Source organism: Malaya genurostris, chromosome 2 (genome assembly GCF_030247185.1).
Source record: "Malaya genurostris strain Urasoe2022 chromosome 2, Malgen_1.1, whole genome shotgun sequence".
In the NCBI taxonomy this organism is placed as follows: Eukaryota; Metazoa; Arthropoda; class Insecta; order Diptera; family Culicidae; genus Malaya; species Malaya genurostris.
In genome coordinates, this window is record NC_080571.1 from 45,487,408 (window position 1) to 45,504,416 (window position 17,009).

General features: G+C 38.1%; 2 protein-coding genes across 3 annotated transcripts in view; one reads left to right on the plus strand and one right to left on the minus strand.

Annotated features, from left to right (window-relative positions):
* LOC131429877 (A disintegrin and metalloproteinase with thrombospondin motifs 9) overlaps positions 1–12,289 on the minus strand; it is a 589,623-nt gene extending 577,334 nt beyond the window's left edge. For both annotated transcript variants that reach the window (XM_058594313.1, XM_058594312.1), the window contains exon 1: positions 10,800–12,289. The gene's annotated coding sequence lies outside the window, so the exon portion shown is untranslated. The remainder of the gene's footprint in view (positions 1–10,799) is intronic.
* LOC131429878 (exocyst complex component 8) overlaps positions 1–17,009 on the plus strand; it is a 36,088-nt gene that overhangs the window by 380 nt on the left and 18,699 nt on the right. The gene's annotated exons all lie outside the window — the stretch shown is intronic.

The following is a 17,009-nucleotide window of genomic DNA, read 5'->3' on the forward strand; positions in this document are numbered from 1 at the left end:
ACATTCAACTGACAAAAAACTAAATATTATTTCAAAGATTCACACTTCGTCTGTCGTCTTATATTACACGCGGTTATCTACGTCAAACGGTTAATGATCTGTCGCGTTCGAAAATAACGTGAACAGCAAAGTGACTAAATGACTCCCTCGAGGCTTGCTTGATAGCATGCCATTTCGTGGTTATGTTTTGTTGTTATTTCATGTTAAATAATAATTTGCTAGAATTATTTAATAAAAATATCTACAAAAATCGTGTCTAAAAAGTCAGCGATGATGTTAATGTTAAAAATGAATGGATTGCACATGTTTCGCCCAGTGCATAGAATGTGAACGAAATCCAGCGAAGTTATTTTTGGTCGAACGAGACTACACAATAATGAATGTCGGATTTTGACCGAACATGAAAGTAGGGATGTTCAAATATTCGGTGAAATTTTATTCTCCCTTGAAAATGCCAATTCGGGAAGCCTTCAATTGGCACACGTTTTGTCACCGAATCAATATTCAAAACATTGAAAACTCATTAAGCTAAACAACAAAGTAGCAACAAATTCACATCATCAACCACCAGACCGAGTGGGTCTGATAACATAAGAAAAAAACGTAATAAAAACACAATCTTGTCGTCGCTTTGCATTTCAACTTAATTTATTCGCTTCGAAAAATAAAGGAAAAACCATCACCCCGCCGAATGCAGTCCCTGCGTATCCTACACACACACAGATTCGGCGAGTGGGTGTGGTCCATCATCTCGGGGCAGGGTCACAATTCAGGAAGCAGCAATAGACAGCGCGGACAGGAGAAAGTAAAATGCAAAAATAAACGAGCGCAGGCAGCTGCCGGAGGATGTGCAAAAATAAATTGGAGTAAAGATTTTTCGTGTGTTTTTTTCTTCTGTTTGGCACCATCAGACAGGAATAGAAACAAAAAAAAAGAAAAAGAAAAACAACAAGCGAACGGTAAAAAAACGAGACGCATTGGCTATTATTTTCTCTACACACTACCCCAACTACATTTACAAGCACTATGCTATAAATAAATTGCAAGACTGTTTGTAATACATCTGATTTATTTACACTAGTTGAATGTAATGAGTGCCATTTCAGTTCTGTTCATTTTTTCTTCTTCTCGGAAAAGTGTGGGAAAGATTCACTGGGGTGTGATGAACACGTTTTTAGGACACACTTCCTCACCCAATGACAAAGATCAATTGTCTATATAACCCAAATCCGCGACAGATGACGGCACATTTTACTGGGTCATATGAGTAATGAAGATTATTTTTCTTGCTTTTTCAAATATTGGAAATAATGTACAAATCTTCTTTGCATCGGAAATTGCACAATTTGCTTTCCGTCTCATGAATACTGATTAGTTTATCTTTAGACAAGTGTTCGGTTGACGCAATGGACCAGGCGAAAAAAATAGACGCCATGTGAACTGATGACGCCTGCAGTGCGCTCGGATGCTAGTCCCGTTGCGGAAGCTAGAGAATCGCGTATGTCTACCGGGTTACCTCAGAACAAATATACGAAAAGAAAGCACCGTTTTATTACGAAAAATATATCACCATATGAAGCAGGTTTGATTAACCTAACGCCTGGTAGTTGGATTAGTTTTCCGCAGTATGCTAACTGTATTGCGTCCGAGGGTAAGAAATTCATCAGTCAATGCACTAATCGTCAATACGAGAAACGATTTCGTCAGTTTGCATACTTGGCCTGTCACTCCGCTCTTCACATGACAATTTTCTCGTTCATTTTTTGAAATCACACGACACCAGCCTTTCACCTTCACTCATTGCAGTAGATCCCTAAACGAGCTAGTGGGAACAACCACTATTGTGGATATTATGTACTGTACGCACAGATAAGCAAATGACTGTAGAATCAAAACAACACCTGAAAAAGCTGCACGAGTACAAATAAGCACAATTTTGAGCATGTTACATTTTGTTGATATTGAAATGTCAGTTGATCTCTCGCTTACTATTGAATGAGAGAGCGGCCTTCAAACATTCGAATTGGTTCAAGATAATAATGGATGGAAGGTAAGCCAGTCATGATAACTGAAATATTAATTACAAGATAAACATAAATGATTTGTTTCCTCTTTTAGTTTTCAATTTCAATACTTTGAAATACATCTCAATACATTTCAAACAGTAGGAAATTATCGATTCAAACTTGCTGATAATAATTGAGAACTCAACTGGGAATCGTCACCCTCTATTTATAATTCTGGCCGGAGAGAGTTCTAGTTATCTAGTTGAAGTCCATGCCTATTCATTCTTACTTGCTCACTACCAAAAGTGAAGACAATGAAGCAGGTAGACTACTTGGCACTTGAAACTAACTAAGCAAAACTTCCAGTGACTAGGTACGGTTACTCAATTGACGATGGATTCTAGAAGCTTCAATTCAGCATGCCAACAAATGTCAAATAGATATGCTGACAGTCATAAATTTCATTTTCGTCTAATAATATTCGATTGAAATGATGTTTTACCGCACTGGTTGAAACAGAAAGGTCAAATTCCCGAAAAACGATCGTTATGCCAACACTTTGCTTTGCTTAACCATAGACTGTTATGTTGAAAACTTGTGCTAAATGATAGTTATAATAACTGTTCTATTGAGAATTGAGAAAAAGTAATTCAATTCATCCATCGACTCGATTCAGTTGGTGCAACCTACATGATTCTACGCAGTCTTATAGTAAAGTCAACCAAGAATAAGCTGGATTTTAAATAAAGAACTTCTTACTTCACTATGGGGCGTCTTTTCAAAATTCTCCCTGAGGAAGAATGGGTAGAATTTAATCGTGAATATCTTGAGTTGTACTAAACGCAATAACATAATTCTTTCTTCATGCCATCGTAAATATGATCAGCAATTCAGGGTTCGATTTTCAACAGTGTGATATTATCATATATAACTCAAACTTTTGGAAACAATGAGGAAAATTCATAATTTTTTGATAGTCAGGCAAATATCTGTCCCGATATAAATTCAATATCGGAAGTACTGAACAGTTATAAACATCGTATAAATTTCACAAATCGATTCTTTCTAGACACATTGAAATATTTCCAAAGAACTATGCGAAGTGTTTCTCCACTGAGTATGTATTGTATTGTTTACCCTCTTTTGTTCAGCGTTATTTGTGTGGTGAAATATGTTTGTCGTCAATAAGTCATACTTTAGCACAGATGCACCCTTACAATTGAGGATTGCGAAACAGTTAAAACTGCAAAATTTCACAATCAATCAACTAATACGAACAATTGTTTATATTCCGAAGTATAGAAGAAGTATGTCTGTTTCATTCGTATTCACGTCCTCCAGTTATGTCTCGAACATTACCCACCCGCCTCTTTGTTTTCTTTTGGTGTATTGCTTGGCAAATGTTTACTTGCGCAATTACGCAATCATTTTGATTTTTTAAATCTGTTTTTCGTTGGATAAAACCACACTGATGACGGCTTCACATTAGAAAAAATTTAAAAACTTGTGAGATTTACGTGCGAATCGGTATTTTTACAATTAATTTATATTTTTTATTCGTGATCGGTTACAGATAAGCGATGAATTCCAATCATTTTCTCACCCTACTAATATCGGTCCCTTGCCTGTGACACTTTTGGTAAGGCCTAGAATTTCTCGGTCACTAGGAATAAGTGTTGAACTAACATATATTTCATGTTCTAAATCAGTTTAGGTTGCACGTTGACCATGAAATACTACTGTCAACTATCATGCATTTGGTTCAATATACAATTTCAACTAGTTTTTTGTTCATTCGAAGGAAACGCGCGAGCGGTTAACAAGCTAAGCTAGCTAGACTTTTGTGAGATATTAGGTGACAAATGTCTCACTGAATTTCAGTAAAAGCCAACACATTGTTCGAAATCTTGGCGAATGGATTTACTGACAAGTTCAATAAAGACTGTCCCAGAAAGTATGGACGCAACCAAAAACCGCTGCCATTTCGCAATGGTTCAGAATCTGTCAATTTTTATGGCTGCGTCCTGTTGTTTACACTCTTCTCTAACCACTTCACAGTGGTTCAAAAGCGCAATTTCACGCTCTTAATTGATAACTCATAGGATCGTGGTTTTTGAGGTACAGTATTTTCAGCAAAGCTGCTCAAAATGATAGACGCCATCTTTTGGTAAATTTTATTTATGAGATTAATCCCCCTAAAAGTGAGATCAAAATTTTATTTTAGCTCAGGGCCAACATAGGGGCTAAGTTACTTCGACAAAGTTGTGCAGAAAGTTATTTCAAACAAGTTTGCTGAAGGTACTATTCCCGTAACTTGAGTGTAATTCAAGATATAATGTATTTTCTGAAAAGGATGTCCAAAAACCAGTTTTTGTTAGAAAACATATATATTTTCAATTTATATGAGTTTTTCATATTATACAAAGTTTTTCATCTTTAAAAACTACACAACTTTCTCGAACATACTATGCTGCTATCATTTCAGTTTAATGAAATAGGGCAATTTTTCATGTTTTTTTTAAATTAAAATTCTAACTTATCTATTATCAAAAGGCGCAGGAAGGTGCAGATGAGACTACTTACATATTAAACTACTTCAAAAGAGCTTTCATACCGTGGTTGAATTACTCGTCTGCGATCGTCTGCAGGCGAGATATGTTCTTTTCAAATATCCTTGTCCTTGACATTTGCAATGATAAGGTTCATTGTATGTCAGATCAGATTTCAGTATACATTCGTTATAATGGTAACTCTCACAATAAATGATTTTCATGGACATCGAAGTCTAAAATAGAAAAGTTTAGTAATCATCATGTCGAATTACGTTATGTCATTTTTTGGTAAGTTTTTCTATAGAAAAGCTCAGCGGATCAGATAAACGCTTGCTATATTGTACTGTTCATAATGATTAAGAAGTTTCTTTCATACAGATTTCGAGAGTATTATACACGCAAGCAATACAGATCACTTACGAATCGGGATCCCATGAATTGGTTATTAGTTTCATCGGATCCTTTGGTGACAAATATTCGTGAATGGCCAAAACAGTCCAAGAAGATTCTGTCGGAGGATGCTAAGAGTCTTTTAGCTGGTTAAGAACATTGTCAGCTATCATAAAATAAACACAAATAACTAAAAAATGAATTTTGATCATACTTTTCTCTACCAGAAGATGACATAACCTCATTTGATTTGATGATTGCTTTTTTTAAAAGTCGTGACAAAACAGTTACTAAACTATTCAGTTTATAGACTTCAATGTGCACAAAAAAATAATATTTTGTGGCAAGTACCATAGTAATGAATGTATACTGAAATCTGATCTGACATACAATGAACCTTATCATTGCAAATGTCAAGGACAAGGATATTTGAAAAGAGCATATCTCGCCTGCAGACGATCGCAGACGAGTAATTCAACCACGGTATGAAAGCTCTTTTGAAGTAGTTTAATATGTAAGTAGTCTCATCTGCACCTTCCTGCGCCTTTTGATAATAGATAAGTTAGAATTTTAATTTAAAAAAAACATGAAAAATTGCCCTATTTCATTAAACTGAAATGATAGCAGCATAGTATGTTCGAGAAAGTTGTGTAGTTTTTAAAGATGAAAAACTTTGTATAATATGAAAAACTCATATAAATTGAAAATATATATGTTTTCTTACAAAAACTGGTTTTTGGACACCCTTTTCAGAAAATACATTATATCTTGAATTACACTCAAGTTACGGGAATAGTACCTTCAGCAAACTTGTTTGAAATAACTTTCTGCACAACTTTGTCGAAGTAACTTAGCCCCTATGTTGGCCCTGAGCTAAAATAAAATTTTGATCTCACTTTTAGGGGGATTAATCTCATAAATAAAATTTACCAAAAGATGGCGTCTATCATTTTGAGCAACTATGCTGAAAATACTGTACCTCAAAAACCACGATCCTATGAGTTATCAATTAGGAGCGTGAAATTGCGCTTTTGAACCACTGTGCACTTGTGCAGTTGTTTATTCGTTTTCATTAGTTTGTTTCGAAATGCGTGAACTTTCAGCAGAACAACGTCGAAAAATTGTGTACAAATGGTGCAACGCGGACTGTCACTGAGAAAGATAGCAAAAATGGAAGAAGTAAGTGAAAAAGCCGTGCGAAATGCAATCAGGAAGTTCGGTGAGGATAACACCTTTGAGGATAAGCCGAAAACGGGTCGAAAAAAAGGTCCTGCTAACCCTCTGTTGGATAAACGTATACTGAAGGCGTTCGAGCAAAAGAAGGAGGTTTCAGCTCGGGATGTGGCCAAAAAAGTGGGCACTTCGAGTGTCAAATGTTCTTCGTGCTAAAGAACGTTTAAATCTTCGAACCTATAAGAAGCAGAAACAACCAAAACGTAGTCCGAAACAAGAAGCATCGATCAGGCCGAAGGTTAGAAAGCTGTACAATACGATTCTTACTGGAAATTTGAACTGCATAATCATGAACGACGAAAGCTATGGTCTGGCAAGCAATTTGTAGCTGCGGTAAGATTTCGAAACCGTTCATAACCACTGCTTCAATGAACAGCGAAATATGCATCAAGGAATGTTTACAAAAACGACTTCTACCCATGATTCGAAGCCACAAGGATCCTGTTGTCTTCTGGCCGGATCTTGCTTCTTGCCACTACTCGAAATCAACGGTAGAATGTTATACTACCAAAAATGTCACTTTCGTCCCAAAAGACATGAATTCACCAAAAAACTTGACAATACTTTCGACGAGGTTAAAAAACTTTTTCACTTCTACATTGGATGAGGCTGAATGTACTCCTGCCAGATTTAAGCCATGACTAGCACATGGTATGTAAACTTAAGATCAATTCTACTTTGGATATGTGCTCGTATACATATTTTCCAGCCATATAAGCTCCATTATCGTAACCTTGGCCTCGTACATCATGGATATCAAATTTATTTGTCCTAATTTGATATCCTATATCAGCTGCAAGTCCTTCGCCAGGTTTTTCTTCAGTACATTTCTCATGATAGTCAATCCTATTCACGTTTTTCCAATCAGAAAATCATTCCTTACAGTTTGCAATAAAGTGTACATTAAAGGTACGGCGAGGGACGGGCATAACGTGATGGGATAGTCGATGCCTTTCACGCAACCCACCTGGGTTCGATTCCCAACCCCAAACATAGGGTCAGAAAGATTTTCTGGTCCGAAGAGGCGAATGACCTTATGCTGTTAAAATCTTAATCAAAGACCAATCTGCTTCAATGAATTTTTCAGTTGCTGTCGTCAGAAAACTCTAGCTAGCTGGCAGAATACATGGAATAGTGGAACTCTGGGACGATGGTTACACTCAATAATCCCACAGGTATCGACGAAACCTTGGTTCCGGGGGTTGGACGTGAGCCGAGATTTTATTCGTGTAATGTCAAGGCTTTTGTCCAACCATTATTCAGCGCGCATCTCCGTCGTATGGGGCTTGCCGAGAGTGGTGTCTGCGTTTGCGGTGAAGGTTATCATGACATCGAGCATGTTGTTTGGATGTGTGTCGAGTATTGTGATGCCAGGTCCCAACTCATAGGTTCCCTTCGGGCCCGAGGTATACCACCCTTCGTACCAGTCCGCGACGTCTTGGCAACTCGAAATCTTCCTTATATGACTCTCATATATAATTTCTTGAAAACTATCAATGCCAAAATTTAGTGCTCTCCCTATTTCTCTCTCTCTCTCTCGTCTACAGCTCTATCGCACTCTTCTTTACGCTGCTGACAGTATGACCTGTGTAAACGATGCTTCGGAGCATGCACCTGCCTTGAACTGACTGAGTTTCAGAAAACTACCCAAAAACGCCACATCAACGTCAGAGCACACCAACAAAGCATCCCAGCCAAGGATAATCTCTCTCGTTACAATCTGAAGCACGTGAAGATCCAGAAAACTCTAAAAAATTTGTGCCACAAACGAATGATGTATTGTAATTCAGAATCAATATTTTGTAAATCCCACCCTCCTCACATTCCTTTACTAACTCTAGGGGAGTATGCCGCCCCCTTAATACGGCGTCCCTTCTTCTCCAATAACAACAAGACAATCGGCCACGTTAAGCTAAAGCAAATGAGTCAAATAAAAAATTTTATTATAAAAAAAATCTTAATTGAAACAAAAAAATGGTACGGCATTCGAATAGACAGCAACAAAAGCAGAATATGCTATTTCAACCAATTCCTATCTACAATTTCACGATTGGGTAGTTGCTTTTGGAACCAGTAAATTGCTTCGATATTTTTGAAATCGGCGTCGTTTCCCTGGTCCGGTCCGTATAGAATTACACAGAGGAAAATTATGAATTTTACAAGTGACATAATTCTACAAAGTCTCCATAACACTTTTCAAGCCATTGCTTCGCTTGAACGGATTTTTTCCCATCAAGAAGCAGTGTAAAATTAAAACACGAAATTGTTTTTGATCCATTGTTCTGAAAATAACAAAAGTAGCGTCACTTTTAGTAAAATAACTCACAAACAACCAGTTCGCTTTCACATCTCATCCAAGTCAGTCGATAAAACAAAACCGGTTACGTGCGGGACGGAAGAAACCAAGTACATTATTGTGTAGTCTCGAAATGAGTGAACCAAACGAACAAAAGCTACCACCGATAAGAAAGAATACAATGATTGTTGACTTCAGGCAGTGCAAAATTCGACCTTCGATACGAGAACTTGAAGGTTTGCTCAAAGAACAAATGCATCTTGACATTTAACGTGTGCATTTACTTTAATGCAATAAAACAAATAATGTAGTTTGCATCCAGTTTTATAAAGAGTTGGATGTAATTCAATTCACAAAAGACAATAACAATGAGCACTATGTGGAGCACGAAAACATTAGGTGCAACATTCCAGTATATATGTAAGATAGTACTATAGAAGTGCGTGTGCACGATCTTCCCTCAAGCGTCATCGATCCTTATATCCTTTTTTCCTTTTTTTCTCTATCAAAAAAGAAAAGTGGAAGAACTTTTTCCCCGGTATTCTAAATGGCGTACGTTTGTTACGCATGCGCTTGAAGATGCCTATACATTCTTATGTGATTTTCGGTCATGATACAAGAATACCGTGCAAATCACTTGTTACCTATGACAATCCGATGGCCACATGTCAATATTGCCAAAAAGCTGTTCACTACGGTAAGCCATGTGATAAACTGGACAAGGAGACAACTACACCAAAGGACAACGGTGCTTCCTTCTCACCAACCCCAAGCAACCCCAGTACACCTGTGACAGCCACCAACAACAATGAAGCATCCCCTTCGACGAAACCATCAGTATCCCCTATAGTACACCAGTACATAGTACACCAACTGCAGTTAACAACTTACCCTCCAACCAACCAGCAACTGCAATCAATGTAGAATAAAAAAAACGAAAAGAAGACGGAAATCATCAACAATACCACCGATGCGGCAATGGATGACGAGACGAGCCACGAACAAAGTGCCTCTCAATCCTCGCAGGAGAGAAATGGAAGCTCCACTTCTCCTAGAAAAAGGGTGACAACGAGATCCAATACAAAAAAAAATATTTAAAAAATCGGCTCAATCGACCACGTAGAGCTTGTACGCAAATAGGCCTGAATAAAAATATCGTTTTAAATCAAAAAAAAATTCTGCAAACGATGCAATTCAAAACTACTTATCTTTCCAAATGACGCAATATTCATGTGATTCAGTCGATTTACTAGTGTACTTTTTGATCTAATGTTTCTCGGTTCAAGTCGCGCTAATGCTATCGATCTTTTGTTTTTTATTTCATTCGATTTCAAGCCATTTAACTTTTGAATCACTCAAACTTACGTGCTCTTGAATATAAATCTGTGTGAAATGCGACGCTTCATTTATGTGCATCTGCCATTCTGCTGTTGATTTTACATATTCAAGCACTAACTTTTCTATGAGTTCAAATTCGTCCGTGTATTCATTGAATGATACATTATTTGAAGGCACGACAGAACTCGGTAAATCAGCAGGTTGTGTTTCTGGAGTTCTAGTAGTTTTCGAACCTTTATAATTGAGACAAAAAAATCAATTTGAGTTGACTTGGTATCAATTCCAAAAAAAACATTTCCTAAGCAATACTTACTAGTCAATCAATGAGATGCTCGTTGAAATCAGTTTTTCTAACCGTCAAATCCATCAAATCATAACGCAAAGTAGAAATCGGTAGCTTAAAGCTGTTAGAGTAGAGATTAAAGATTAAAATAAGAAGATTGTCACCTAGCAATACAGTAGCCTCGGTCTTACAAACATTCATTCCAATCAAGCAGTATTTTTTATGAAACTAATCCAAAACTGACACAACAACACTTCCGCCATTTAAATTTATCTCGTCCAGTTATCATACCGTCAAACAAACATCGACTTATAGTAGGATCAATGATAGAAGCGAACCCATTTATTGCTCGATTATGTCTATAAAGCAATAAAATCGTTTCAAAATGCACGGCCATTAAACGAGCTCTGGCTCGCCAATTAACATATCCATTACGGAAATCATCTCTCCAGTTTTGAAGAACAAACCAACTTCCTCCCAACTGCTGACTACATAAGCCAGCCGCCGAAAGAAGCAAAACAAATTACACCCAGAAAGAAGCCTCATCGTAAACGAACCGCTTTACGAACGCCCAAACAAAAGGACCCATTATCAATCATCGAAGAAAACTACCCTCGCGAATTCATTGGCAGGCCTCCGGACGATGTGGAGAGACGGAGGAAGAACAATAAAAATAAAAAAGAATCCGGCACCACACTTACCTCGTGAAACAGTAGCACTCTTCGAATTGCAATTCCTCCACGTTCCGGTTGTTTCCGGCAACACACGCTTGGCGGATAAAATATTTATCCGCTCCTCGTGTCTACGATTTACCACCACCGTTCTCCTGTCACACTATCCTTTACGATGTACAATTGGTAAAACAATTGGTTCTTCCGACACTTTGTTAAGTAAATTTACGAACTGACCCGGACACCGAATAAACCGCACAATTTTCTTCGGCAACCAGTGCCAATTTAAATTGTTACTTTCAATTTTCCCCGACGATGCCGAGCGAGAAAATTCGAAAAATGTCGCCCAATTAATCACTTTCAATATACATACAGGAAAAAAATATATATATAATTTCGATCTTCTCTAGATGCTTATCACTCGCTCTAAGGTCGCTTTTCAAACCTCCAATTCGGAACACCAAATTAACAGAGTGCTAATAAGCATAATCTTCGTGAAATGCTGTTTGTCTTATTCTATCGCACGCGGAGTGTACACATTCACCAGAAGAAAGAAGAGAAAAAAACCATTGAATCGCGCAAAGAAGAGGCGCGGAACGGAACGGAACGGACCGAACAAAAGCGATAGATAGTGTATGCGGATCAGAAAGGCAAACAGGTTGGAAAGACACCCAAAATCAATTTTCATGAATATTCAACGCGGTTCTTCGCTCGTATTCTCGCTGCAAGGAATCCTCACCGGATTGACCACTCCAGTATGGTACCAAAAACACGCAAGGCACCACATAGATTCGCTGGGAACCGGAGGTCTTCTGGTTGCACCTGATTTCCTCTGGGAAACGGTAGGCACAGATGTGACGGAAAGCACCGTTGTTGCCGTTGGAATTCTTCACTGGCCCACTGACTAAAAAACACCCAGCCTTCGCTTGGCATGCAGCAATTCCTCGGAGTTCTGACCCGTCAAATTGTTCGGAATTCGTGATTGAGGAATCTCGCTGGATTCGCTTAAATTTTCACTCCAGTCACTGCTGAATGGAGGCAAATTCATTGAATGAAACCCGATCGGTTCGGGAGTACTTCCAGTTCTAACAAAGATTTGCCTGTCTGTGCAGTTTTACACGTTCTGAAACTCCTCCGACACTTGTAGCACTCGAGCTCGAATAAAACGGATCTCAACCTGGCTAGTCCATACCGCAAAAGCACCGGCTCAGCAAATATTCGAAACAAGGCAACAAGTTTTTAACTACAAACAATTAAACGTTTTCGATTCTTTCTTCTACTTCTTCGTTTCTGCTCTACAAAAGTCTACGCTAGTCGCGGTATTTTATTTTATTTTTTTTTTGTTTCTGCGAAACGCACCACCGAAACAGGTGAACGCGCCCTAATGCACTACGGTACGAGGTTAGTCGCTAGGAAAGTTCTACAGTTTCAAAGTGCTTCAAAAGCCTCTGCCTTCCTTCTTCTTCGATCAGAAAAAAGGAGCTGCCACCGCCGCCGTCAACGTACGATTTGAAACTGAATTCTCATAGTAAGCGGAGTTGAATTAAACGGCGGCAACTGCTGCAAAAATCAGCCGCCGTCGCGGCCGTGCAACGTGCTCTCGCACTCTCACACCGGTCGTAACTTTTCGGTGCTCTCGCATGTTTCTTCGACCGCCACAGCATCCTTGGAGCCACTCGGGGGGGACGATGAGGAGACCACGAAACCACGCTATCAGCCTACACAACAGCTGCTTCATCTGCTATTATCACGTTTGCCGGTTAACGCGCGCACTGCGCTTGGTTTGAAGAGAGAACTGAACGGAGCACAAACAGAGAGGATGCTACCCAACTGCGAGAGTGGAAACAGATAAGAACCACGGTTGTGCATTATGCGGCGCATTGCAACATCACTAAGCGTGTGAGAGAGTGATGATCATGGATCGCATCGTTGGGGCTGCGACAGTCGAACGGAGGATCGCGATCGTAAGACACGTGCAACACAGGTTTGTGATTTTTTAATGAACTGTCACTGTCACCCATCACACTTCGTGGCCGCGATGCTGCAGTTGCGCGACTGTTGTATCAAGACGCTGTTGCAACACGTTGGGCTCAATGTTCATTGGAACTGGTCACGACAATAGTCTGCAAATGGAGAAGTAAAATTTTGTTTTAATCAAATAGCTGGATTATAATAAACTAAAAATTGTCGTATAATGAGTGTATCGAAAATAAGCTATCCACATACATTTGTGTTGTACGCATGTATTTGTGATGGTTTTTTATGCTCAGATCACAGTATGCTGTGCGTTTGGCTGTCAGCTTTCGTTCGTTTACTTGTTTGTGCGATTGAAATTCTGCGTTTTCAAAATGTCCCGCATTGAAAAGGAAGTGAAAATTAACCCATTATAACCCAGGTGTTCTCCAATTTGAGTCAAATGAAGTGATACCTAAAATTCCATCATAGTTTGTGCCAAAGAGCTTGGGAAACGTGAAATGGCTATTTAAAATGTTTTATAATTGGAATTATCCTACGTATGATATTTCATATGCTGGGTCAATGCAGTATCAAATGAAAATATCAAAGGTTTTTTGCGCAATATTTTTCAAACTGTTTTATTCTCGAAGAAATATTACTGAGATAATAAAATTTAATTCAATGTAATTTATGGTACCGGTAGAAACACTCTGAGGGATGAAGACCTACATCACATTTCGAACAAACAAACGTGGTACATTTGTTACAGAATGCACACCGTCGTTGTGTTTTCTTTTTCGTATTAGTATTGATCAAATGGTTCATTCCGTCGAATCTACCTTCTGAAGACTTTGAATGCCTGGGTTTAATCTGCATAAGCTCAACTCTGTTTGGATTAATGTCAATAAGAAGTCCTTCGCAAACCGCTTTAGTGAAGCCCAGTAAAGGTTCTTTTTCGTGAGTCTTTCTATAGATGTACCAAAGATTTACGACACCACCATTCAGCATGAAACGGAAATGAGGCCAATACCACTTTTTATTACGAATGGTAGATCGGTAAAGTCCTCGTTGAACGTCGAAAAGATCTACTCCTCCCATCCCTTTGTTATACATTTTGCAAAAATGGGGTTGTGATACTGTCCCTTTTTTCTTTCCGGAGGAAATGTATCTAACACATGTGCCACCACGCAGGACAATGGTGTCATCTTTTACGTTAGTAGCCATATTCACAATATTATTGTCATTCCATCGAATAATGGTGATATTTGTCTGGCTATCGCGCACAATGTCATATGATCCAACTAGTTTGCTTTTTGAGAGAGTCCAACGGTGCCTTCTCAATTCGGTAATTTCGAATTCCAATAATATTTATGTTTCTTCTTGCAAAATCGTCTAATAAAGTCAAGCTGGTAAAAAAATTGTCAATTTATATGAATTTTCCGTTTTTAATAATTCCATTACTCAAGTCAGTTACAACTTTGTATCCCAACGGTTCTCCAGGCTTGCGATCAGTTTTGCCTATAAAATATTTACATCAAACTTACGATCAAAATGAAACATTGATTAGAATTATTTATCTTGATATGTGATGAACTTGATGAGATAGCCATCATGAGTGTACAAACACCAAAATTTGAAGCCGAAACAAATTGGTTTTCAACGAATTGCTTCATAGAGTTCCTGCCGTAATATGGTTCAATCGCCTCATCGATTGAAAAATGTGTTCCCAATGGATCAACCATTTCCAAGAATTTGTGGTTCATGTGATCGATCAAGGGTCTAATTTTGTACAATTTGTCAGATCCATCGTCAAGCAAATTGTTGTTGAAATGCAAATATTTTAAAATGAGATCGAATTTATTCCTCGGCATTGTATTAGCAATCAGCATGTTGTATGTATCTTCTTTTGATTCCCAAAAGTTTCGTTTACTAGGAACTTTAACGTATCCGGGAACGAGCAAAATGGTGTTGACATGGGTCAAATGAGATAGGTTTTTCAATAACGTACTATTGAAATACTTGAATGCTTTTGCTATACACATTTAAGTTGAAAAATTTCGATTCTATTGGTAGTTAGATTATATAAATCCTTCCACAATCACTGAGCTAAAAGATCGGCTGAAAAGTTCGTATCGTTTCTATGAGAGGGCGCCACTAGAATTAAATCCATACCATTTTCAGTTAGTACCAACCTTCAAAAGATACGTGTATAAATTTGACAGCTGTCTGATTACTAGTTTGTGAGATGTTACATTTTGAATGAAGCTACTTTTGTTATTGTGAAAAAAATGGAAAAAATGGAATTTCGTGTGTTGATGAAACACTACTTTTTGATGAAAAAAAGTGCCGCCGATACCAAAAAATGGCTTGATGAGTGTTATCCAGACTCTGCATCGGGCGAAGCAACAATTCGTAAGTGGTTTGCAAAATTTCGTACTGGTCATATGAGCACCGAAGACGATGAACGCAGTGGACGTCCAAAAGAGGCTGTTACCGATGAAAACGTGAAAAAAATCCACAAAATGATTTTCAATGACCGTAAAGTGAAGTTGATCGAGATAGCTGACACCTCAAAGATATCAAAGGAACGTGTTGGACATATTATTCACGAATATTTGGATATGAGAAAGCTTTGTGCAAAATGGGTGCCGCGTGAGCTCACAATCGATCAAAAACAACAACGAATTGATGATTCTGAGCAGTGTTTGGAGCTGTTATATCGAAAAAAAAAAAACCGATTTTTTTCGTCGATATATAACAATGGACGAAACATGGCTCCATCACTTCACTCCGGAGTCCAATCGACAGTCAGCTGAGTGGACTGCACGCGATGAACCAAACCCAAAGCGTGGAAAGACTCAACAATCGGCCGGTAAGGTTATGGCGTCTGTATTTTGGGATTCGCATAGTATAATTTTCATCGATTACCTTGAAAAGGGAAAAACCATCAACAGTGATTATTATATAGCGTTATTAGAGCGTTTGAAGGACGAAATTTAAAAAAAACGGCCTCATTTGAAGAAGAAGAAAGTTTTGTTTCATCAAGACAATGCACCGTGTCACAAGTCGATGAAAATCATGCTGAAATTGAACGAATTGGGCTTCGAATTGCTCTCTCATCCACCGTATTCTCCAGATTTGGCCCCCAGTGACTTTTTCCTGTTCCCAGACCTCAAGAGAATGCTCGCTGGTAAAAAAATTAGAAGCAATGAAGAGGTAATCGCTGAAACTGAGGCCTATTTTGAGGCAAAGGACAAATCGTACTACAAAAATGGTATCGAAAAGTTGGAAGATCGCTATAATCGCTGTATCGCCTCTGATGGCAATTATGTTGAATAATGAAAACGAATTTTGGCAAAAAAATGTGTGTTTCTATTACACGATACGAACTTTTCAGCCGAACTGTTATAGAGCAATTCCATAAATGCTTAGCAGATCATCAGACTCGACCTTCTCCGGTTTGGTTGAAACTTTGCACATGGCTTCAGTATGGCAAACCATAAGTTTTGAACCGATGGAGAGGTCAATCCGATTCACGACTGATTTTTAAAAAGTGCGTATGTATTTTTGCATTCCACAAAAATTGCCTTTTTTCAAATCGTTGTAACTCGGAAACCGTTAATCGTACAAAAATGGCGCCCAGAAAGAAGTTTTAGGGAATCAATAGGGCACTCTAAAAAATATACACTGAACAATAAATGGAATTTTTTTTCTCAATAATTTCAAAATGACCCAAAAAAATATAAATTAAAAAAAATCAGGGTTTCGATTTTTTTAATAATTTTTATTTTAAAGCTCTTATTAAAACCTACAGATTGATGGCTATCCCATCCGTGCCTTTTGAAAAATGAAGAAGTTACAGCTAAAATAATTTACAGTTATATTCGAAATTTCAAGTTATCGTTGAAAGATAATCATTTAAACAGTAGAACTAACGTAACTACGTCAAAACGAATAAACACATGTAGAATCAAAGAGGTGTGCCAGTTGACTACCTACTGTTTACAACCAACGTACGTACCGGCGAATTGCTTACCTAAATTCTACATATAAATAGTTGTGCATCGTAGATCAGTTATCAGTTTATAACAAATCTCTTTCGAAACAGTTACAATACTACAATATGGTTCTCAAAGTGTTGTAAACCTTTTCCTGGTAAGTTTGAGAGGTAAAGAGCTTTTACCTCCTAATTTATGCTAGGTGCACATAACCAATTTCACTTGATTTTACGTGTCGTCTTAGACTCATCAGTGCGTAGCAGTTTATGTTGAACTGTTACCTCCG